Source organism: Bactrocera tryoni, chromosome 4 (genome assembly GCF_016617805.1).
Source record: "Bactrocera tryoni isolate S06 chromosome 4, CSIRO_BtryS06_freeze2, whole genome shotgun sequence".
In the NCBI taxonomy this organism is placed as follows: domain Eukaryota; kingdom Metazoa; phylum Arthropoda; class Insecta; order Diptera; family Tephritidae; genus Bactrocera; species Bactrocera tryoni.
This window is the reverse complement of record NC_052502.1, coordinates 1,222,428-1,248,288: the sequence shown is the minus strand read 5'-3', so window position 1 is coordinate 1,248,288 and position 25,861 is coordinate 1,222,428. Positions and strand designations below refer to the sequence as shown.

Genomic DNA, 25,861 nt, shown 5'->3' with positions numbered 1-25,861 from the left:
ATCAAGCATGGTCATATGAAATTGGATATCAATTCTTAAGGTACTCACAAATGTTGGAAAAATATTTAATATTTGGCTCTTAATGTTTTGAATTTCTCTGCCACCGATTCTTTCTCGCAAAGTAATTTAATGGGTCGACAATATCGGGTAGAAGAAGGCCGATTGTTTTTCCATAAAACTGTCGATCCTTTCTGCACTATCAATGGTACCATACAAATTGAAAATAAATATTGATCTATCATCTCTCCATCGAAGTCATTAAATTTTTGCCTGTAAGTAGAATGGCCGCTGCTGCCATCACAACCCCATTTGTAGGTAGCAGTTAATTGGGATGTTATTGTTATTTTCAATATGGTTTTGAAAACTTTCTGGGTGTGCTTCAATAATCCTAGCAATCGGATGGTGTACTAAGCTTTGTAATGGTACTTCAGCGAAATGATCAGTGACTGTGATGACACTAGGATAACATTTTTTTTTCGCACAACGCAGTTTGTCGTAGCATGGATATATATCGGCGTTTTGCCCTTTAGCGGCTCTCTTTGACAAATTCCATGTGTACTTGGTATGTCCAACATCTACAAATAGCGCCAGTGCTTTTTCATCAGAAAGTTTTGTCGGTAGACGCTGAGGAGTACTCATAGTTTTCAAAATCTTACCGCTAAACTCTTCGTCGGCGTTTATCATTGACACCACCTGTGAAGCACTACGTTTTCCACCTTTATACAAGCTGCAGCTTGCAGCTACCAACAATGCTTCTGATGGCACATCTTCAGTAAGGCCTGACAATTTCTTAACTTGCGTTGTTTTGCAACACTCCGAAATATCTTTTTGTGGACGTCCAATAATTTCGGAAAATGATCTTTCAATCAATACTAACGGCGTATTTAGCCATTCCTGGTTTTTGTTTTCAAAAAAAACCATATTTCTTTTAAAGTTTTTCCACTTTTCTACAAGCTTACTAGTAAAATTTCGCAGCTTTTTGCCAATCTCGTACTACTCCTCCTGAGTATATTTAAGGTTTTTGAGAACAGTACCAAATACAAAGTTTTCCATGGTGAGAAACTTCTTGGTTGGGATCGCTTCTTCATGCCATACTAAAAAAAGTACCCGTTTTGCTACCGGCATTGTTCCTAAAAAGTGCCATGATTTAAAGGTTAGCAGGTAAATGCAGTTCATATTACACATTTTGGACGCACAATGACTCATACTTCCAGCTAAAAAAAAAGAGTTGGACCTAATCCGTGCGAATGTTGTAAGTTCTACTCCATGAACGACAGGTGCACGCTAGTGCGGGCTAGTTGTTAATACACTTAATTACCACTACGTTTTATGAACAACACATTTACAGACCGGTCACAAACACTGCTTTTTATGTAACACATACCTTGAAGTTAATAAAAAGCCACACTTTTAATAAAACAAGTAAAAATTGTAAATTTCCAAGGAGCTCGAAATCAATGCGCACAACAAAGAAAAAATGTTGTAAAGCACTTGCTAAAACATATTTTGTTTTTGACAGCTCACAGCTGATGATCAGCTGATCGTAGGAGCTTATAAAAGACCGCCAAAAATCTAATCAAAGCATCTGTTAGATTGGACGAAGATGCGATTCAAATGGGTCTGGTAGTGATTGAGAGCAAGACGAAATATCTCCTGTCATCAAACAAACAGTCATCGATCTCTCGACTTGGTTACCACGTCACTGTGACAGTCATAACTTTGAAGTTGTAGATAATTTCGTCTTGAAACCAATATTAACCAGCAACAATGTTAGCCTTCAAAAAGGACTGAGTAGGCATTTGAGAAGTAAAGCCCACGCCCTGCTGAATGGTGCAGAGGCATAGACGATGACAACATCTGATGAGTCGGCATTTACGAGTTTGCGAGAGAAAGTTGTGGAAGATTTATGGTCTTTTTGCGGCATTGGCTTACGGCGAATACCGCAGTCGATGTTACGATGGGCTGTACGAGATTTACGGCGATGCACAACGAGGCATTTGGTCTCAAAAACCGGGAGAAAAATTATTTAAAGTGATTTTAATACAATATAGTAAAATAAAATGAGTTAGGAGGGGCTAACTTCGGGTGCAACCGAACATTTTAAATTGAATATATTTGAGAAGGGGTAAGTATCGACCAGATTTTATCTATTTTTGCTCATACCCCACATACTACTAATATGCCACATACTTAAAAAATGTTCCCCGGGTTTCATTAAGGTACCTTTTTGTATAATCACCAATCATAATGTATGAAGCAAGGAATCAAGTGTATGTTCGAAAATCTTGATAATAGTCATATGGAGGGAGGGTCAAATTTTTGCCCAATTGTATATATTTTAGACGCAAAACTACACTGTTCTGAATAAAGGATGTTTGGCAATTTTTATTGAAGTGGTCCCAAATATTGGCGGATATATACAGCATAAAGTCACCTATAAGTTCGAAAATCTTTATATTTTATTTCCGGAATCGGGTATCTGTCGAAACATTTACAGTAATAGCGTTTAGCTTTCTGTAATCAATGACCATTCTGTACTTTTTTTCTCCAGATGCGTCCATCTTTTTGGAACAATCCAAACTGGTGCATTACACGGAGATCTAGAAGGTCTTGTAATTCCGTGGTTTAGGAGTTCTTTTATCTGTTTTTCAACTTCATTTTTTAGTGCCATGGGGTACGGATATGATTTCGAATAAATTGGTGAGTCTGACTTGGTGCGAATTTTGTCTCGAACTCGAGGAAGTGAATGTAAGTTTGTTGTTAGGATCTGTGAATAGATTGGGATGGTTTCTTATGACTTGTTCTAATCTGAGATTTTTGGTTGTCGTCCATATGGTTGGTTCTAAATTCCATTTTGTTTACAGACTGGGATATACAGGGAGTTCATTAAAAGTGTTCTACGTATAGTAAAAAAATTCTACATTGAAGCTGCCTATTAGAAAACATAACCATTCAAATGAATTTTTTTTTTACGAGTAGTAAAGTATATTTAATGTACCAAAACTTTTTAACATAAACAAGCACTTCATTCAATAGTCTCTGGTGGCTATAATACATATAAAGTAATACAATTCATGTGAACAATATTTGAACTTACTGGAGGTAAAGTGGTATTAAAGTTCAAAAGTACATAATGTTAGGCATTTTTGGCTATTCCAATTGAGTGGTGTGTTATACGATTCTAACGCTATATCTGCATTTCCTACTATTTTGTTCCTTATGACGCTAAGGATGCCACAATATTTGGGTGTTCTTGCCCTAGAGCTATAAATTTGCAGTACTCTGTCGACACTTTTCTTCCATGAAATAAATTCTGCGGGGTTTCCGGAAAAATCTCTTAAACTTCTTACAATATCGGGTATTTTATCTAACTCGTTTAGGTTTCCTCTGTACCTTTCTTCTATGCTCTGGTCGTTTCCATAATTAATATCTGCGTTAGGGTTTATTATTGATTGTACTATACTTCTACACTGTTGTGCACAAATAGACGGTTGTCTTACTAAATTGTTAGGGTTAGCCATATTGATTCGCAAAGTTAACTATAATTTAATCTTGGTTATTATTATTTTTTTTTTTGTTTCTTATTTAATTAGTATATAGGTATGGTATCTCTATTTACTATTGAAACGTTTTTTTTATTACTATAGCATCTAAAATATTAAAATAATTAATGACTTACAATATTAGGTAGACCCGCTGCATTGTTTTATTACTTGCTGCTGTTTCTGATGCTATTGGTGATGAGTTTCGTGGTTGCTATTTCTGATGTTATTGTTGTTGCTTCATTTAAATTTCCCAATGTAAATTGTCTTTATTTGTGCTTTATTTATTTTAAAATTTTGTCTCTGCTGCTTGATGATTGTTTTTTTATACACAAAACTGTTTCTCACAATTTAAATTTTAATAAGTGTTATTATTTGATTGTTTGTTTTTTTTTCTTAATTTACCGCACCGATCGCTCGAATTTCGTCCTTTTTGCATGTCTTGCTACTCGGATTCGGTAGCGACTCTTTATCGCGCGAATTACGATATGATATGTAATTTATCGGAAATTACATATCCTTCGTTTGAATAATAAAATTCCGGCGAATTTACCGTACTGTGCGGCTTGCCGTCCAGTTTATTAATAATTATTTTATTCTTTATAAAAATCTTATTTGCTAAATTTACCTGAAGCCGTTGTGCTGACTTGACATATTCTTTATAAAAATCTTATTTGCTAAATTTACCTGGAGCCGTTGTGCTAATTTGACATTCCTCAGCATCAACGACCCGGCATATCTTAAATAAACATAACAGTGGCATTTGATTTAATTTTTAAAGGAATTTAATGCTTGCTTATGAATATTTCCTTATTAATGTATTTTGCAATTTAATATTTATGTATATAGTTGAATCTGAAGATTCAACTTACATTTTAGAGGAATAAAAATTAGAAAATACTTGTCTTTTTGGTTTGAAAGTGGTGGAGTCGTTTGACGACGCAACTCGCGGTTGCCTGCGGACGGACACTACAGGCAAGGGGTTTTCACGAAAATTTTTTTATTTAATTTCTCGCGATTTTAGCTCGGGCACCAGTTAATAAAATACTTTTTATTTTAGTTTTTTTTAAAAAAGGATTTTATTTTATTATATATTTTCTTTCCGTTTAGTCACCATTACTCGTTGGGAAGACTATGTCTTCTTAGTCCTTCCTTTTCGTCAACGCGCACTTATAAACTACCACTTAACTACTGAATTGAAACTCACATGCAGTGCAACGTGGCCGTGCTAGGAATGTCGGAAATGGAATAAAGTATCGATATATATTGTATCGGTCATTTTTGAATATATCAATATCGACATTGATATTTTTATTTAAAAATATCGATATATCGATATATCGGTATGATATGAAAAAAAATATTTGGCCTAATCTACTTTAATCATCTTACCTTACTAGATAAATACTAACCAATAGACATAATTTTTAATAAATCAAGAACAACAATTAAAACATTAATTATTTATTAATCAAACCAATATTTATCTGATACAGACATAAGAAAAACTCTTTGATTTACGTGCTCGGCTGTAAGCCGACTTCTGTTATTGGGTACTGCGAGATTCACAGCAGATGCCACTCTCTCTGAGGAAACCGAAGACGCAGGCGATATCAAATACTTTAGAGCTATGTCGGAAAGTACTGGGTCAAAATGACGACAATCAAACCAGAATTTTGTTGGATTCTCTTTTCTGGGTATTATAGGCTGATCTAGATATTGCTTTAGTTCGCTAGGCATGCCATCACAGGTTGAAGTTGAAAGTAAAGGCTTTGCTGAAGCTGCAGCAATATCTCTATCATAATTTTTTCATGTCCACACCACAACGACGGCCCGAAGAATTTTTAGAATTTGGAATTATGGTAGTGCGAGTGGGTCTGAGTTCAGGCGAAAGTTGTCCTTTACGTCTACATATGTTCTAAATGTATTTCTTTTGAACGTTATTGCAGTGTAACAGCTAGCGTATTGCGATTTTAGACACGCTTAAAGCGTGGGTCTAAAATTGACTTTGGCCAGATGTAAAGCTCTAGTGGTTCTAGTTTTGCAATAGCTAAATTTAGCAAATACCAAATTTAGGACTTGTTCAAGGCCTCTCTGAAGTAAGTTTGCAATTCACCAAACTTGAAGTCACGTACTGATCGCCGCTAATCTTAGTAGCTTGCTTAAATGGGGTAAGCAATATTATCAGATCTCGTATGACACCTAACTCTGAAGAAGTTATCATATCAAGTGCGTTCCGCCTGGTTGCCAAAATCTTAGCCACAATAGCTGATAATGTATTGAATCTTTCCAACATATCAAGACAAGAATTCCACCTTGTGCTTACTGATTGTATAAGTGTTAATTCTTCTCCCTCTTTCTTTTGTCCCTTTTGTTCTCTTCGCAAATCATCCATTGCGTTCACAGATTGTTTGAAATATGTTACAATGGCTTTGACCCGATTGGCAATTTGAAGAACTGGTGCATTATCTCTTGTTGCGCCATCCACTATTAAATTCAACAAATGTGCCATGCAAGGAATTATTTTTCCATCTTCCAAAAATTTCTTCACTGCAGCAACCATGTTAGCACCACCATTAGTGGTAATTGATAAGATGCAACCCTTTTCTATTGAAAACTCGTCGGTAATTTTTTCAAAGCATTCTTTTATATAATCAGCAGTGTGTGCCTACAGGAAAGAAGATCAATATTAGTCCACTTTATGAAATTTTGTATAACTTACTATTTTTTTTAATTTGATGCATTTATTTTATACTTTACTTACCTGATACATTCTTCGTGCTGTCAATGTCACCATATCATATTGATTGCCGAAAAAACTGGCGATTTAACTGCCGGGAAACTGGATATTAATTGCCGGAAAACTGTAGATTTAACTGCCGAAAAAACTGGATATTAAAGAAAAACGCTCGTTCGAGGTGTTTGCCCACGCGTGCCAGTCGCGGTTAAGGGTGGAATGTTAGCTTTGGTGGTTTGTGACGTGGGTATGATGAAGGTGCGTGTCAATGTTGTGAAGTTGATGTGGTGTGATCGTGTGGTGTGTGTGTGGATGCCTGGGAGAGGATGCTCATTTGTACAATGGCTTTGGTAGTAGCATATCGTTGTTCCATTAAGCCAGTTATCTGTAAAGAGAAATGAATAATAAAATAACATTTAAAAATAAAAAGGATAAGATAATAATTTTATCTTGTTGTTGTTGTTGTTGTTGTAACGGCAGAAATTCTGCCCAGTTGACAGTCCTTCGCCGGATAAAAATCCGGGTCCGTTCCGGTTTCGTAGACCCGATTGTCGTGGGAACAGATAATTATTTTATACATATTATAGTTCGCTTACTGTAGTTCGTGATGGAACCTTATAGCGTGGACAAATGACGCTCATAAATCTTTTCAATCCTGATTTTTCCACACATGATAGAGGCATGTTGTCTTTGCAAATCATGTAGACCAAAGCTTGATTTATTTGGCTTGTTTTATGACCCTCTGCTAAATTGAAAAAAAAAAAATAAATAAAATTAGAACATTCTTATGAATTAAAAGTTAACAATATAGCAATCTGAAATCGATAATAAAAAATACCTTCATAGCCTGAACTTCTTTCAAACACATCTATGAGTGTAATCTGTTTCCACAAGTCTTTACTCTGACTATCTTTGGAGAATTCAGTCTGAAAAAAAATATTGAACATTTTGTACATATTTCATTGCACTTGTCTTCATAAATAGTATACATAATTAGGTGACCAATTATTGGCTATGAAAAAGAACAAATATTTAGATTCTAAAGCTACAAACGTACACAAATAAAATACTTACACCAGTATCATCGTAAATCGCAGATTCAGACAATTCCATGAGGTTATTTTCTATTTCAGCAGGTTTATGTAACGTTACTAGTTGAATTAGTAAACGAAACGGGTGAACCTGGTTCTTGGTGTAATATTCACTTTACTTGACCTTGCGTTTTTATTTTTATGTTGCAAAAACGCATGGTGATGCTTATTTTTTAGATGTGTAGATAAATTCGTTTATTGCCACTGGTTTTATAATTTTTTCCCACACACATTACATGAAACGTTTTGTCTGTCTATTTTTTTTTTTGAAAAAGTTCCATACAACACTAGACATGACTGGAATGCTCGGGGCGGATAACAGACTGACCTTGACAGACGACAGTTGAATTGACATTTACACTTGACAGACAAAGTTGCCAACTTTAGTACTAAATTAAAAAGAAGGAAATCGAGTCGACCATAAACAAAAAAGTTAAAAAATGTCAGTATTGGAGTATGTCGACGTATGAGGCCGATTGAGAATAATTAAAAAATAGTTACTTCAGTTTTAACGTTATAAATATCTTGTATACGTAGTCGAAATATTACTTATTGTATTTGAGAAAAAAGATATAAAAAATGTTTTGTTTTATCGTGGGATGGCGCAGTGTTGTTTTCCGTATTCACTGTTTTTCACTCTTATGTTGAAAAAAATGAAGACTTACTTTTATTAAGTCCGGTTTAATTGTATTAATGTTAGAAGTAATATTTTACACATTTAACTTTTTATTTAGTAACTGCAATTTATTAATGTCGTATAATTTCGGCTATTGACTAACGACTGACTTGAGCTTCGCTAATGTTAAGGCTTGATGTATTTCGTCGTGGAATTCAGTGAGAGTTTTACTTCCTTGCTTCATCATTATTTATTTCAGGACATGTAGTGGTCGTTTATCCGAATAGGTATAATCCAAGCGGTTGATTATAGCATGAAAATTGAGTTGAGTTCCATTATCTGACAGAACTTTAGAAGCAGCTCCTGTTACTTTTGTTCTGATTATGTATACGCAATTGTAATACTCAGGGCTGCATATAAATTCTTTTATATTCTCCATCTGTGTCCACATCTGGGTCTGCTCCGTCAAATGTTGGTAGGCATTTAAAAAATTCTGTACTTATTTGGCTTGCTTGTGCGATTTGTGGTTTTAGAGCAGGCATGGTTGGTACCGTGGTCATCGAAAACTGTGACTGTGTCCTTAATGCATCGAAGTCGGTTTTTAACGAATTGAGTTGAGTCGTAAGGACATCAATGTGTGCTTTGAGTGCTGCCGCTTCAGTCATCTTAATAGCTTTTGCTTCTAGTTGGAATATATTTTTGTTCTTGTCAAAGGCTGCTTTCTTGCTGTTTGATCGAGGTGTAAACATGTTATCTTCTTTCTTAGATTACTGTTGTTTCGTTTTTGTTGGATTCGGCGCTGTCCGCTTTTTCAGGATCTGCTTTGAATCGTATGCTACTTTTTCAAGCACTTTGTATTGGAAGTCCTACTTCCCGTGGTATTTTGATAATAATAATTAATTTATCCTTCTTTAGGATCGCGGAGTTCCTGTCTTTTCAAGGATGTCTCCTAGCCTTTTTTGATAGCAAGTAAAAATTTGCTATCACGGTTGAGCCCCAGTTAATCACAAATGATTCACTTTATTATGTACTTTGCACCGTCCGGGCAAGTTCTTTTATTAATACAAAACTAAGACAAGTACATTTTGATAATTTAGAGCTATTTTTACTAATTTATGGTACTAGTTTCTATTTGCTGTCTGCTATGTTATTTGTAGTTTCTATTTGCTGTCTGTTATATTATTTGCAGATAGACACACTATTTATCTACAGTCGATTGTTTGTCGTTACAAACAGTTCCGAGAGAATAGCGTGTAGGAGATAACACTCGTTATGTCTGATACCATTTCTATTTCACACCATGTGCATATATTGAAATTGCTTTTAACTATTTGTTTATGCGTAATTCAGCATAAACAAGAGATGTTTTGGTTTTTTTTTTGTGAAATGAAACGTTCCTTAACTCGCGCAAATTTTGTTATTCACCGCCGAAAACGGGTTTAAAAAAAAAAAATTGAAAAACTAAGGCTTATCTTGATTACAGCGAAGAAACGCTGAAGGAGCGCAGAAACAGACTGATTTTATTGAAAAGTATTTCTTAAAACGAAAGTTTACAATTTACCATAAGAAATGCTTACTAAGTACTTCACATTATTTGCTTTTACAATTGTATCAATACCAAGAATTGGTATGTGAATTGATTTTATTTTATTTACATTTCGTTATTAGCATTTACAAGTGACAGGAAATAGTATCAAATTACAATTTAGTGAAATATTTATTTCATTGTTTTATTTATTGTAGCAATGAATTCGTCTATATCGTCAGCATTTTTATATGTTGACTTTGGAGTGGCTTTATAATTAACATTGTAAGAAAGTGTATTTGGGTTGGTAGTGTTTAAATATGTAACTCGCGTGCAACGATCCGAAATGGGCTAAACAAAATTTGGGACGTAAACAGGAAATGATAGTCAGCGAAAGTATAGCAAAAATATGCTTATACGTTTCGTAATAATTACTAAGAAATGTAAATATGTTTGGTGAGAAACGTAAATATGTTTAGTGTTAACTTGTACAAACATTCATAAGGGAATAATAAGTGCCGCACGCATCTTTTCGCATCTCCGTTGTCACGGGGCAACCAAGGCCGAAGCTCACGTTTTGTCAAAGAGTCAATGTGTCGAAAGACTGACGCGACGACAAAGCATCACAACATTGTGTTGCTGGTAGAAATGCCGAAAAAAATAAACGAATGGCCGCCGATTGTCACCGCTTCCCTTGCCGCTGTAACAGCTTCGCCAACAAACGTGCGTAAATATGTATGTAAGTTAATGGTTGCCACCAAATAATTAATTACTCGCTCTTTTGAATTGTAAAGTTGAACTCCAATTTCTTTATTGAATACATTTATTTTATACAAAATTTTGCTTATTTACTATAAACTTACATACATATGTACGAATTCTTACTTACTAGTACTTATTTCTATATACGCTCTAATGATAACGTAAGCAATAATTATAGCAAAACAGCAAACCTCAGTTTGGTCGAGAAACGGACTACATTGCGGCGGCACGGCTTCCGCTCTGGTTTAGTGCCGACGAAATGTATGTTTTGCATGTTTTTATTATAGATTCAATTTTTTTCGGCAGGGTTTAATACCCTTGGTTCAAATATTGGTTTTGGATTCCATGATGTTTTTGCATTTTATTAGAGCTACCTCCATTTTTTGTATATATTGAATATGTAATTTCTTAAGTTAATGTTTTGAATTTCAAGGCAGGAAGCGTATGCTTCGGGTAGGTTGCTGGGGCGCTGAATGACTAGCATTCTAGACAATTCGCCGTTTAGGCCTCTGATAAATATATCAAGGGCTCGATTGACTCTGGTGATTGACTCTTGCGTAGAATTGCTCTACGCTGAAGTGTTTTTCGGATAAGGTTCCTAGTTCGTGTTCTAGAGTCCTAAGGTCGCGTTTGTCTGCATAGTGTAGTGACAAACAATTTTTGATTGTTCCCCAATCATCATTGAATATGTTGTATGAGATTAAGGCCGTATCTGCAGGGCCTTTAATTTTCTGCCTAATATGTCGTAGGATGGCTCTATACAGTGGCTTTGTTCTGACTACTTCGTAGTCCTGCAAAAGAGATTCGACGTTGTGGATCTAGGATATGAATTGGATCGGATCTCCTTCGAATGTTGGGAGGCTTTTCACGCTGTCAGGTAATCTGCTAATTCCTATTAAGTCTGACTAAGTTAAAAGAATATGGTTATTTGAAATAGAACTTTCGCTATGGGGACTAATTCTACTTTCTAACTGATTTATCCAATTGCTCAATATTTTTGATTGTTCTATTTGTGCATTCACAGCACCTGTTAGGTGTGTAATAGCTTCTTGAATTTGCTCCATTACTGTGATTTACAATTTCGACTATTTATTGCTTTAACAATATGATACTTTATATAAATTATGTATTCCCGCGTTGGGAATACCAAAAAAATTATTTTTTAATCGGACAGCGTGTCCGCTTTATTGACCAAAAACGACTCAAACTTAAATTTTACAATTTGGTTAATTTATACTTATTCTAAGCCACGGAATTATTAAGTGGCGTGATCTATTTCCTATAATTAGTATAAGCAATTCGATTGCGCTGTAATTTCGGGGTTGTTGACATAGTTGCACTTTATGCTTGGTTCGTGCTAACTCTTCCCCTCTTAAGTCGATTGTCCTCAATCGGGATTAATGCATTTGTGGTGTTGAAATTTGTAGAAATGGTCCCCTTTTTGCTGAAGTTGCTGTGGCTCAATTGAAATATTTAGCTTTTGCTTACTTTTTATAATGATGTATACAATTATTATTAAAATTATAGTTATAATTATAACATCAGTGCCTATGCTGATTAAATTCCTCTTTTTATTTTTATTCATTAGTAATTCGATACTATTTTCGTGATTTATTTGTTTTACATAAAGATTTTCTAATTTAAGAACAAGTTCAGTTACATTCTTTGTCTCTTTAATTTTTGTGATTCGATTTGGCAAAATAAATGATTCATATATTTTAATGTTAATGTTCGAATACGTCTTATTAAGCGTACTAATATAACAATTTTCAAATTTGATAAGAAAGTTGCCTTTCTGTTTTATTTTTTGCTTACTGCAATTGTGTTCTATTTCTACATCAAAATGCTTAAATACTAGAATACCAGGGACTATTTCAGTGACATTTATTTTATCTATAGTTTCTAAATTTGCTTCTTCGAGTTTCAATATATTTTCTAAACATTTATTGTGAATTTTTATTAAATTTTTCTCCAAATTGTTTTTTACATATGTTTTACATATTGTTTTCTGAATCTATTAATACTTCGTAAGTATCTTAGGCTATTGATTTGTTAGCTATATTAGGAAGTGGTTCAAATCTGATTTGTGAAAGGGTATTTGGTGAATATTGGGGTATTAGGAGGATTATGATTATGTTGTTGTTTTGAAATATTACTGCTGTCTTGATATTTTGGTAACTGTCGAAATCTATAATTAATTCGAGTTCTAATTTGGTGAGGATGTCTGTAGGAATTATACCTATTTTGCTGGAAAATATAATTTGTCCTATGTCGTCTACGTGGTCTCGTAAAAAGGATATATCGTTTTCTATTTGGTATGTGTGCTCTAAAAATTGAACCTTGTCCTCTAATGACTTTATTTTATTTTGTATGGTGTCCTTAAATGTATTAATATAATGACTTATTGAGATTTGCTGTTGGTTAATATGTTTTGTTATATTGTTTATTTCCTCGGATATGAAGTTATTAACGTGTACTATATTCGTCATACTAGCTGTTGTGGATAATTGATTTTCGTGTATTTCTGTGAGTGCGTTATGGATTTCCGTCTCGTCATCACTGTCCATGGATCCTGCTATATATTTTAATCCTTTCCCTAGAATATTTACAAGTCCTCGTTTTGATTTAAAATGAGGGTGTAAGCCGCTTATTTTTGATTGGAGTAATGCAAAGTTCCTATTAACTGTGTCCAAAATTTGTTTATCTTCAAAAGATGTGGCTTTTAGCATGTTAATATTATTTGATATTAAGGCTACTGTTTCCTCGTAGGCTGTTAAGTTGATAAAATGAAATGTTTTGTCATAATGATTAATTATTTTCAGTTCGTTAGTTTTGATGGGTAAATATCCGTTATTATTCGTTAAATCCTGGATGTCGATTTGTTGTGCGTCTACCGTCAATGCTAATACCAGCATGATTGCCATGATTTCCCCCGTATTCATTTTTCTCTAATCCTGATGTTTCTGGATGCTGCTGCTGCTGGTTTACTTCGTTGTTAACGTTGGCAAATCGTACAGCCCCACTATCAAACACTACACTCGTTATTTTACGTTTGTGTTTTTGTTGCTTTGCTTTTGTTTTCAATTTCTCGGTAAACTTTAAGTAGCCGTCGTTGATTTTGTGAGCAATAGTTGTTGTTGCTTGTGTTGCTCGGCTAAACATTTTTAGCCATTCACTCGCTCGCTATCATGTGTGATCGCGCGAATTTTGTATCTTCGTCGCGTTCGAGCGTTTTTAAAAAAGTTAGTACCGAGTTTACCCTAGAGAAAATAAACCAGTTGGTTTGGATATTTGAATCAGACTGAACTTTCACTTTATTAATTATAATCATCAAAGTTACTATTGCAATGAATTATTGCTTACAAATCATAAATACTTATTATACTTATTACATATGTTTTGCAAGAAAGTAAGTGCTTGTTTATACATCATTTTTACTTAAATGCTGATTAAGGGAATAGCCTCATAACTTAATAGTTTATACAGATTCTTGGAAATATTGTTAATAAAATGATTTTGTTTTGTATCTTTTAATTTGATTTTTGCGATAGCACAGGAAATGGTATCACATTACAATTTTACTGATTTCCGGTTGTGCTATTTATTTCATTAAGAAATTCAGCAAATTTATCAGTTTTACTATTTGTTAGTGGCTTATTTATATACATATGTATGTAACTCGCGCGTAATTAATCTTTAACACTAGGATTTTATAATGAGGCTTGTGTTTGTTTTCTGTTTTATATAAAATCACAGATTTAGAATATTGTTCTGTTACAGTTTTGTTAATTATAATAATTACTTTCGTACATATCTACGCTTTTAGTTACAATTACAATTTGGTAGTCGCCAATAAACGCTATTTAAATTGCTTTGTTATTGTTGCTTGTTGTATTTTATCACTGCTAAAGCTTTTATGTTTTTCACAACAACTATTTCGCTGCCCTAAACTTTTTCACTTCACTTGCTGCTATGTCTTTCCATAAGGCTGGCACGTCGATGCCTCCTTTTTACTTTTGTTACTCAGGGACCGCTATCGAAAATACTTTTTCAACCGGGCGCCAGTTTTCCTAGCGGACCGAATGAATTTGCTCGGGCACCAATTATGTATTCGTTGGGCAAAAAAATTATTTTTTGCCTCGCGGACAGCGTGTCCGCTTTATTGACCAAAAACGACTCAAACTTAAATTTAACAGTTTGGTTAATTTATACTTATTCTAAGCCACGGAATTATTAAGTGGCGTGATCTATTTCCTAGAATTAGTATAAGCAATTCGATTGCATGTTCGATTGGCATGTGCCGGATGTGCTGAGGTAGCATCGGCAGAATTTACCAGTTGTCGCTTGCGCTGTAATTTCGTGGTTGTTGACATATGTAGTTGCACTTTATGCTTGGTTCGTGCTAACTTATAGATTTATTTTTGTTAACNATTTTTTTAGATTTTTTATATATCGGGTATAAATTTTATTTGCTTATTAAGATTTTTAATATTTTTTTATATATCGGGTACTTATTAGAATACTTAAAATTTATTTGACCGATATTTATTGCTATGCAATATTTTTATATATATCGGGTAGTTATATTTTTTATGTAAGCTTAATATTAACTAACAGAAGTATCAGCTTCAACTTTGTCATTCTCTTTGGACGGTCCAGTTGGTCCTGTTTGAAGCGTTAGTCCTCTACTGGGGGTGGATGATGTCACTTTAGGCGTTGATTTGACGGCTTTTTGTTTTAGTTGCCCATTTTATAAGTATTTTTAATTTGATTTGTCGAACACTTAGCTTTATTGTTTAACAAATCTTAAGATACATATGTCACGACACTTGACGCGCTTTTTTGCGTACACTTGTAATTAAATTTCCGAACAAGGTTTTCAATACTGTTTTTAATGACTTATGTCAAACTCGACTGAACTCTCTATAAAAATTAAATTCCGTTGTTTATCCTTCTGGATAATGATATTTGTGCGTATAGATGGGCTGCGTTGTCTTAATTATGCTTTGGTTATGCTTGAAAGAAATATACGATGGTTCAAATAATTTTGTTTAAGTATAGAAATATGCTTTTGTAGAACATTTGCTTTCGCAAACATACAGACAAATGTGGAAACGACATAATATATGTATGTGTAATTGTTTCGCATTTTGCTTCTACGCCAGTCAAATTTCTATACAAAAATCAACTGAAATGCATGATAAAATAAAATAGACTATCACAAATTTCAGAATTTGTCGTTCTACAACCACAAATTCTCACACAACCTAATCAATAAAGATTAGGTCTTCGCCAGCTTTTTTCAAAGCTTGGCTCACATGTACTACGTAATAAATACTAAAACTACTACTACAAACTAATTACAACTTAAGTCTACCCTGAAAGAAATAAACAGAACGTTTTTGAAGAATCTGAAATTAAAAAGAAAAAAATGCGTTTTGGTTATTTGACTAATGTACTTTTATTTCATATATTTCTTTTAACTTTTATAAAACGGAAGTTGCTAGAAAAATTAAATACGGCCTACAATCTACGTTACCAGTTTCTTTAATTTTTGTCTTTTATTGTAGTATCTCGCCCTCACTTCATTTTTGAAAAGCTCTTGGCTGTTGGTGTGCCAGCCATTTCGTATTTTTAAATAATAAAACTGTGATGAGGAAATCTAAAAATTGATGCCTCTGTTCCAGGCAATCTCCAGCTTCGCTATACCACTCTGGGTATTTCTGTTTGGTAATTGCAGTAATCTGAGCTAAAATCATCGATTTTATACCCACTCTGTATGAATTTTCTATAAATCTATAAAGAGCTCTTTATAGCAGCTCATTTGAAGGCGGCTTATTTCGAAAACTCTATTATCGGGATTAACCAGCCTTAGGTCATTTGTCCTTTATAATTTTTTGACCTTATAAGGGCTTCCGATGAGTCTTCCAAAGAGTTATCACTGTTTCGCATTAAAAGGGCACATTTTTCGCATTTTAGTCTACATAAAACCTTCTGGTATATGGCATATCCCGTGTAGCTGTATCTCGGCTGCTTTTTCAGTCTCAGCAAAGTGCTCATCTGGAATACATATTTGTTCCACGGCAAGTTGCTCAGACGGTTTTAAATTTTCTTTCAGGTCGTCTTCTTAGCCAATATTCCAGTCAAGGTTTGTATCGTCTTCTTCGCAATTGATGCCAGTTTGCGAAAAGTTGCTAGGCGAATACGTGCATGGACAGTAGCCTTGCAACAATATATTGCATCTCGTGTGCCGGTGGATGGTTGTTAGATCCTAAAGTAGCTCGTATTCTATAAAAGAAGTTTTCCAAGACATCCTGGTTCATCCATTCATAGAATATATCGCCGCTCAATGCAATCATTGCATTTATGGTAAAAACAAATGAATCCATGCGCAATATTTGGTTGTTAGGCTTTTTTACATTTTTTATGTAGAGGATGTGATCTTTCAACCCGTTAATTTTATCAATACAATCTCTTTGTATTGGCCGTCTTCGCGGATTTGGATTGTAAAGCGTCTTACAATCCAATTCGTCGAACAGACCATTCATCCGTTTTACCAGCAGTTGGGTTGTTTTGGCGCATTTTTTTAAATGCTCATCGGAGCCCAATAAATTTTCTTTTATTGCCATCTCAATTGCCGCGGCGACCGATTACTAAATACTTGTGTAGCTCTTGAGACCGACATTTTCGCCAAGCTTCCGGGGTACACATGTGAATATGTTAATTTTTGGCACATTTTAAAATTAACATTCGTCTGGTCTTTGGCATATATTTTTTGCACAACTTTAAAAGATGCCAGCCCATCTTGCGTTTTAGCGCCATACTTAAGAATCATATTGCGCATGCATTTTATTAAATGGCAATAGTCAAACATCATTTCGTACGTTCATCGTACTCCGTCCAGCACGATGCTCAACGGTATAGTCGAACTCTTGTAAGAAAAGAAACCAACGTGCCACCCTCGTGCACAAATTCTGCTTCTCTGAGGTTTTCGTAAAAGCGTTGCAGTCGGTGACTAGAGTCGTCTGGTAATTTCTGCAATAAAACTGCACCGAATTCATCTATCGAAGCGTCTGTATGCACCTCAGTTTCGTACGATTGGATGTATATGTTTAGTACTGGATTCTCAGTTAAAAGTTTCTTCAGAAGATTGATTGCGGCTTCTTCTTGTATACCAATTACAAACTTTACGTTATTTTTAGTTAAATTCGACGGCTTTGAAATTACTGCGTAGTTTGGGATAAACTTTCTGAAGTATCCGATAAAGCCCAAAAAAATTTCTAAATGCTTCAACGTCTGTGGAATTTTAAACCTAATTACTGCATAAATTTTCTCTGTAGATGGGTACTGTTTTTGATTCTCTATGATATGACCAAGAAACTGTAGTCGCGTCTTTAAAAAACTACATTTTTTTTTCAAATTTAATTCTAAGCCATAGTCTTGACATACGTTGGTGACTTCTTTAAGATTTTGTACAGCTTCGTTTTCGTCCTTAGAAGGTATAATAACGTCGTCTACGTAAGGCAAATTGCTTTGCCGACAGATGCCTGAAAATAGCGTTTACATTAGGGATGGCGATGCATTCCGAAAAAGATCGATTTTTAAATCGATTCGAATGGTGATCTGATGAATCGATCCACAAAAAAATCGAGATCTAAAATATCGATTTACAAAAAACCGATCTTTTTTCCAATTTTCTATTACAATATAAGTATTAATCAATTTGATTAAAAATAAGGCGAATGTTACAATTAACGATCTTTAATTAGTAAAGTCAGGGACTTTGATAATAACAATTATTTTTATTACCATATCAAAGTATCAGATCCGATAGAACGAGACATTTATTTTCAAAATTGACAAGATTTAGGTTACAAAGCAAATAGATAATTTAGCTTATAGTTCCAAATGCTTAATATTTAAACATTTTAAAAACAACAGTCTGTCAAGTCTACTGGGATCCAAGCGGTTTCGCTCATCACTTGGCTATTGAGTGAACGTGGTGATAAATAGAGTTTTTTTGTTCTTGCCAGTAAAGTATGGGGTCATACTTCAAGTGCACAACTGCTTGCGATAAATAATGTTTGAATTCTTCCTTTAAGCCTTGACTTTCCTGTGCAAGCACATTGTACAAGTTATTTATTTATTTGTTCACATTTAAAACACAATTATTATTTGGCAGCGAGCCGTGTGTTTATTGTTGAAAACCAAACTTAGAATTAATTACAAAAACCTTCTTACGCCTAATTTATGCTAGCAAGTCACGTTGCACGTACAGGTGCATTGATGTCGTTGTTGTTGTTGAAAAGCAGCACTGACGTTCTCAAGTAGCGGCGGCGCTGTATCGTCATTTACTCTGGATGCGCGTGTGGTGTCGTTTAACCGTGGGATAGCGACCGCTGTCCAAGTCGCATGCTTACGTAAGCTTTTAGTGGTTGGTTATTTGTAAAAGCTATGTAAGCCAATTTCGGCGTATGTTGCGTTAACTCCTCCCCCTTTAGAACATGCAGCGTCCTCGTTGGATGTCCTTGAAATATCGTCAAGTGTAGGGGTTGATCCTTTCGTTGGTGTAAGATTATTATTGACCTGAATACGAAATTTAGCCCTTTAGTAGATTTGGTACGCAGCTGCTTTTCGTGACTCTTTCTAAATTATCTTGCTTACAAATTATTAAATCGTTAACATTATTACAGCTATTTTCGACACCAAATATGTCTTTATTACAAACAATTAAATTTTCGTATGCAAGTTTAATAGCCTTATTTCCTAGATTTACAGGTTTTGTTATTATTGATTTACAAAGCTCTTGACTTGTCAAGGGAAATTTTATAATATAAATGATAGATGATAAATTTGATGCAGTTTTGACATCGCTAAATTCAATAGCTTCGATTACATTTATGTAAGGCGTATTTTGTTTTTCTAATGTTTCCTTGATTACAACTAATTCTTCATTTGATAACATAAACAAGTTTACAATTCCAGCTTTCGCCCACTGGATAGAATAATCTATATTTGTTAGCACTTCTTTAATTAAATTTAATTTTCTCTCAATACCTTTTTCTACTTCTAATTTGACAATGTCATTTGACTTAATTTCATTTAATATTACATTAGAAATATACGTCAGATTGTTTATTCTTTCTAGAATAGGCTTTTTAATTATTACTTGTTGGTTATTATTAACTAACAGGTTATTTATTTTATTGTTTAATATTCTCAAATCTTCATGGTCTGGGGATCCGGCCAACCATTTCAGGCTGTGCCAAGTGAATCTATTGCTCGCCCAGTTCTCTCTTGGGTTTAGAGCTGGGATAATAGGGATCGGATGGATTTTTCTTCTTGGGATAAAAATGAATAGCTACGGCGTTTCCTTGTTACGTAATGTTCTATTGAGGAATGTATTTCGTTGAGAACGGAGTCATATAGGTCGAGGTAAATGGTGTGTATCAATCTGAATGTTCCGGTCTGGACCTTTGCGGTTCCTATTTCTATCGTTACTAAGTGGCTGTTCGTATAGTCCAAAATTTTAACTCTGCATTGCACAAAGCAAGCAGAGATCAATGAAAAATTGAGTGTATTATTATTTTTTTATGAAACTTTTGTGAACGAAAAGTCGACCTGATTTTGTTACAATCGTAAGTTGCCTTTTGTCTTCTTGAACTATTTATTTTTATAACGGGCGTTAATTTATTGCCTAAGGTCTTTATTTATTTGAACGTAAATAGTGTCTTCGTTATTGTATGTCTTAAAATCAGTTCTATTCTTATTATGAAGTTCTAGGTCTTTTTCTTGTTTGGTTTTGAGATTTTTAATATTTTCTTGTCTGTCTAATTCGAAAGGATTAGGTCCGACTGTTCTTCCAAAAAATACTTCTACAGGCTTTCTTTTTGTGGCGGAATGAATGGAATAATTATATTTATACAAAGACCTATTAAGAAGATCTTCAAAGTCGGTATGGATTTTCTCTGCCTTAGTACATCTCCGTACTTCGGAGAGTGTTGAATGGAATCGCTCTATCTGTCCGTTTATTGAACTTTTGCACGGTGGGGTTTTGAAGATTTCTATTCCATATTGGTTTTCCAACATGAAGGTTATAGAAGCTGAGCTTAATGATTTTTCGTTGTCAATCACGATTTTCTCAGGAATTCCAAATGATGTCAAGATTTCTCTTAAGGGTGTTTTTATATCTTCGGATGCTCTAGAAGGTACGACTTTTGCTTGAGCATATTTTGAGAACTTATCTATTGCTGTGAGCACTATCTTACTATTAGTGTAGTAAAGGTCTATGTGGACAAGTTGGCCTGGGTAATTGGGAATCGGAGTAGCTTTCAGGATGGGTTTTACGGGGTGTCTTTCGTATTTATTTTCTAAGCAGATTTTACACTGTTTTGTAATTCGTTTTATTTTGGCGTTCATTTGTGGGAAATAGCATCTTCCTAAAAGTTGTGCTTTATTTTCTGTGGGGTTGCGATGAGCTCTATTGTGTTCGTTGATTATTTCCGTTTCTTGTGCGGATTCATCTATAATGTCTTTTGTAAATTTTCGAGTGTAACGTACCCTGTATCTACTAAAATGAATTTGATAAATTGTTTGGATTTTGCCTAAGATGCTGTCTTCAGTTTTTATGCAATTTGTTACTGAAGGATTGAGATATCTTTTTAATATGGTAGCAAGACTTTCTGCCGTAAAATCTCTTTCAATTATGATATGCCTGTGATAGGTAGGAAAGTGTATTTTAAATTGGTATGAAGATGGTTCACCTGTTGAAATAAAGATTTGATTTTTAAAGGCATTGATTGGGGCGTCAGTATATGGAATTAAGGTTTGAGCTGAACTTTCGTCACTGTGTTGTGTTGCTGACATGGAATTTATTTGCTGTGGTGGTCTAGAAAGTGCGTCTGCCACAATATTGTTACTGCCAGGTTTGTATTTATTCTCATAATTATACTCTTCTAATATCGATTTCCATCTTTTCAGCTTATTGTTGGTATTTTTGTTACTGAATGAATGTGTTAACGGTTGATGATCTGTGAATATTTTTACTGTGGTTGATCCATAAAGGTAATTCCTAAAAGTTTTTAAAGCCCATATTATGGCTAAAAGTTCTTTTTCGTTAGTCGCGTAGTTTTCTTCAGTCTTTGTCAGTGTTCTGGAGATGAACGTTATGGGTTTGCCGTCCTGCTCTAGGATTGCTCTATTGCGTGGTTTGATGCGTCGGTTGTCAAGTGAAATTCTTTTTCGAAGTCTGGGTATTGTAACATGACGTCAGAAGATACTAGTGATTTTTTTAATTTATTAAATGCTTCTATTGCTTTATTATCGAGAGTAATTTTTAATTTTGGATGAAAGATTTTTGGACATACGTCCCTCTTACCCTCTCAAAAGTACGGTTAGGGGTTATGGCAAGTTTTGCATAATCTTTTAATAAAACGGCGGTAATAACCAGATAGTCCTAGAAAAGATCGGAGTTCTTTTAAAGTTTGTGGGGGTGGGAAGTCTAAAATTGCTTTTACTTTTGTTGGATCGGTTTTTATTCCGTCTTGAGAAATGACAAATCCTAAAAATCCTCAACTTCCGTCTGGATTTTCATGTTCTTTTTGTAGAGTTCGAAAAATTGTTTCAACATTTTTTAGATGGGAGTCTCGTCTTTGCCAAAAATGATTATAAGTCGTCTGCGTAAACGAAGCACATTTTGCCGATATTCTTCTGAGGTATATCGTCTAATGCTCTTTGAAAAATTGAGGGTGCGTTTTTTAGGCCTGAAGGGAAGTCTGGTAAATTCATATTTACTACGAAAGTTGACTGAGAAAGCTGTCTTCGCAATATCCGATTCAACTAATGGAATCTGATGGAAGCCACTTTTCAGGTCAAGAACTGTAAAGAATTTGTTTTGTCCGAGTAGAGAGAGTACCTCATTTGTATCTGGGATAGGATAGCGATCGGCTATCGTAACTGTATTAAGTTTGCGGTAGTCAATTACCATTCTGAACTTCTTTGTGCCAGATGCATCAACTTTTTACGGTACTATCCAGATTGGGGAGTTATAGGGGGATCGAGAAGGCCTTATTATACCATCCTCGAGTAATTTTGTCAATTGTTTTTCGACTTCATCCTTAAGGGACATGGGATAAAGTTAATATCTGGAATATACTGGATCTTGAGTGGTCGTCTTAATTTCGGCCCTTACAACGGTAGTGTACGTTAATTTTTCGTCTGGGTCGGAAAAAAGTTGCGGGTATATATTACATAAATTTCGAAGTTTTTCTGTCTGTCCAAGTGTAAGATGTTCCGTTCTAATTTCGATATTATTTATTAATTTTGCTGTTTGATGACGACTTTTATGTTATTTTTTAATAGCATATAATTTTTTGAAGTGAAAATTATTGCTTCTAACTGCTTAAGGCTGTCATTACCTAGAATTCCATGAAAGGATTTAAGGGTAGGTAGAATGAAAAATTTTAGATTTTCATCGTTAAGTCCAAAAAGGTTAAGAAAAGTATGATGCGTGATTTCGATGTTCCCTCCTACTGAGCTGGCATAGAAATTTTCGTTGTTTGAAATGGGGATTTTGGCAAGTTGGGGTTGAATATAGTTCTTGTTAGAACCTGTGTCTATTAAGAATTTCAGGATTTCTCCGTTACCATCTTTACATTGAAAGTAGGGTGACGTTGAATTTGTTAACCTAAAAAATGAATGTCGGAGAATTCGCTAGAATCTTCTGCCGGGGTATTGCAGTGTGAAGTGTACTGATTATAGTAATCTTCCCATGGTTGTCCGTCTTGCTCTTCGTTCTGCTGTTCTGGATCATTAATAGTATTGTCAACGGGTTCAATATGGTTAATTCTGTGCTGTTTGTATGGTTGGTGTACTTGGTTTGAAATCGTGTTCGGTCGCTTTACTTGTTTTGTCCTTTGCGAATCATCTATTTCCTTTGGAATTGGGGGTTTGGGTTGAATTGGTCTTGGTGGTAGGTTCTGTTGGTAATTGGGTCTTGGTGGTTGATTTTGCGGGTAGGTTAGGTATCGTTGGTATTGAGGATACTGTTGATATTGGAGCTGTAAAGTTTTATATGCTGTTTGTTGCATGAGAGGAATTGGATGTGGTATGTGGGCAAGGCTTGGGTAAAAGGCTTGCGTTAAGTGCTGTTGCTTCCTTGGTGGAAGTGGTGGTGGGTGTGATTTCCGGAATGTGGGTTGGTTCCCGAAGGCGTGCTGAGTTCTGAAGTTTTGGTTCTCCAATCTCATACACAACTGGAGTGCTTGGGGTAGATTGGTCGGCTCTTTAATTCCAAGTAATTTTGGAAGTTCGCCGTTTAATCCCCTAACAAATGTATCCAATGCTTTATCGCGGTAGGTTTTCGTCAGTATGTTTATGGACTCTGGTCCTATTTCGAGGCAAGTAATTTTATTTAAAATTAAGGAAAGATGTGAGAACACGTCTTGGTAAAATTCGTTTATTGTTTTATTGCCCTGATATAAAGATGACATTTGGTATTCTAAAGAGCTGATATCGCGTTTGTCGGCGTAGTGTGTGTTGAGGCATTTCGAAATGGCCTCCCAGTCTAGAGGAGTGTTGTAGGATTCCAAAGCGACGTCCGCATTCCCCGTGATTTTATTTCGTATGACATTTAAAATGCCGAAATAACGTGGAGTACCTTTTTCGCTATTGTATATTTTCAGGATTCTCTCAACACTTTTTTTCCAAGAAGCGAACTCTCTTGGATCACCAGAAAAGTCTCTTAAGCACCTTACAACGTCTGGTGTCCTATCGAGTCCTGTCAAGTTTCCTGCGTGTCTGGGGTCTATTGTTTGATCCGTTACTATTGTGCTTGTTGGGTGGATAATATTCTGAATCAATGATGGTGCTTCTGCCGAAATCACCTGGTATACTATATTGCGAATTATATTGGCTAATTCTGGGGTTGCCTGGGGGTTAGTGGATGGTGGTGGTACATTGGTATTAAGAATGAGGGGTCTGATAATGGATTCGGGATTGCTCATTTTGAAGTTTTTTAACTCGAAAAATTTGAGAATGATCAAAAAATGTACATAAAAATTAAAATTGAAATTATGTTTTATTCTTATGTTACCAATTTGTAACTACGTTTTGTTTTTATTGGATTTATCAATCTCTGGAGGGTCCCTTTGGTGGTGAATCGCAGAGTTGTTTTTAGTGTTATAAGAACTGGAACTGATCCAGGTTCTTTATTTTATTTTATTATAAGCTGTACAAACAAGCTTTTTGTTATAGTTTAAATTGAAAAAAATCTGTTTTGTATTTTTTCCTAGATCTACGCTAACAATGCACTTCTGTGTAATAAGTTGCTTAATTTATTATAAGTTTCTCTCAACTAAATTTCACTAAAAAATTTACTGTTTCACTTATTTTTATTGAATTAAACTCTCATTTCTATTCACTTAAATTCTTAATTTACGTTCTTACATTAAAGTCCAACGGCGCATTGGATTTTTCCTTTTTGCCGGGGCTAGTTGGGGTCCAACGTTGCGCACTCTTCGTTGGGTGCGAGCTTTCTTCCACCGAAGTTATCCCTTTTTGATTCTGCTGTCACGTCCTGTTTAGTAGTTTGAGCCGCAGCGCGAGGCACTTCTTAAGGGCCTTTACTCGATTAACTTATTCAGTCGCGACTAGCACGTTGGGCGCCAGTTATTTATTTATTTGTTCACATTTAAAACACAATTATTATTTGGCAGCGAGCCGTGTGTTTATTGTTGAAAACCAAACTTAGAATTAATTACAAAAATCTTCTTACGCCTAATTTATGCTAGCAAGTCACGTTGCACGTAAAGGTGCATTGAAGTCGTTGTTGTTGTTGAAAAGCAGCACTGACGTTCTCAAGTAGCGGCGGCGCTGTATCGTCATTTACTCTGGATACGCGTGTGGTGTCGTTTAACCGTGGGATGGCGACCGCTGTCCAAGCCGCATGCTTACGTAAGCTTTTAGTGGTTGGTTATTTGTAAAAGCTATGTAAGCCAATTTCGGCGTATGTTGCGTTAACTATTTTTGCTTTTTTACAAGATCATTATCTGTCCCTTGTATTGCGTCGACTTCCTCAATGTTATTTTGTGGAAGTTGTTGCCGAGTATTATCGAAAATTGAAGTGTTGATTCTATTTATTGCTCGTGAACAAGCTACTTGGTCAGCAAAATGATTTTTTTTTTAATCTTGGATCTAAAATGGTCGCATCAGCCAACAAATGAACTTGTTCGACACTCCCAAATCTTTTCTTTAAGCCGTCCACAATTAAAATTCTAGTTTTAGCACCAATATCAGTTGAAGTTTTCATTTTATTATATGTTTAAGTCAAGCAAGATACTATTGGTAAGATTTTACTGGCTGTAACATAATCTTCTCCCGAAATTTCTTTTGTTATTACTTCTAATGGTCTTAATATATTTATAAGATCTTTTATAAATATTTTATGATACTTAAATAATATAGGCGCAATTATTTCGGATAATTCAACAAATCGTTGGAATTGATAAAAAACAGAATTCCATCTCGTACACACAGACTGAATAATCCCCAAAGGCTTTGTTCGGTGATCCTGAGCTTTCCTTAAAGAGT

General features: G+C 34.8%; 1 pseudogene; it reads right to left on the bottom strand.

The window, feature by feature from the left end:
* Nucleotides 1-297: 297 nt before the first annotated feature.
* On the bottom strand, nt 298-7,392 carry LOC120773547 (annotated as a pseudogene).
* Nucleotides 7,393-25,861: the final 18,469 nt, after the last annotated feature.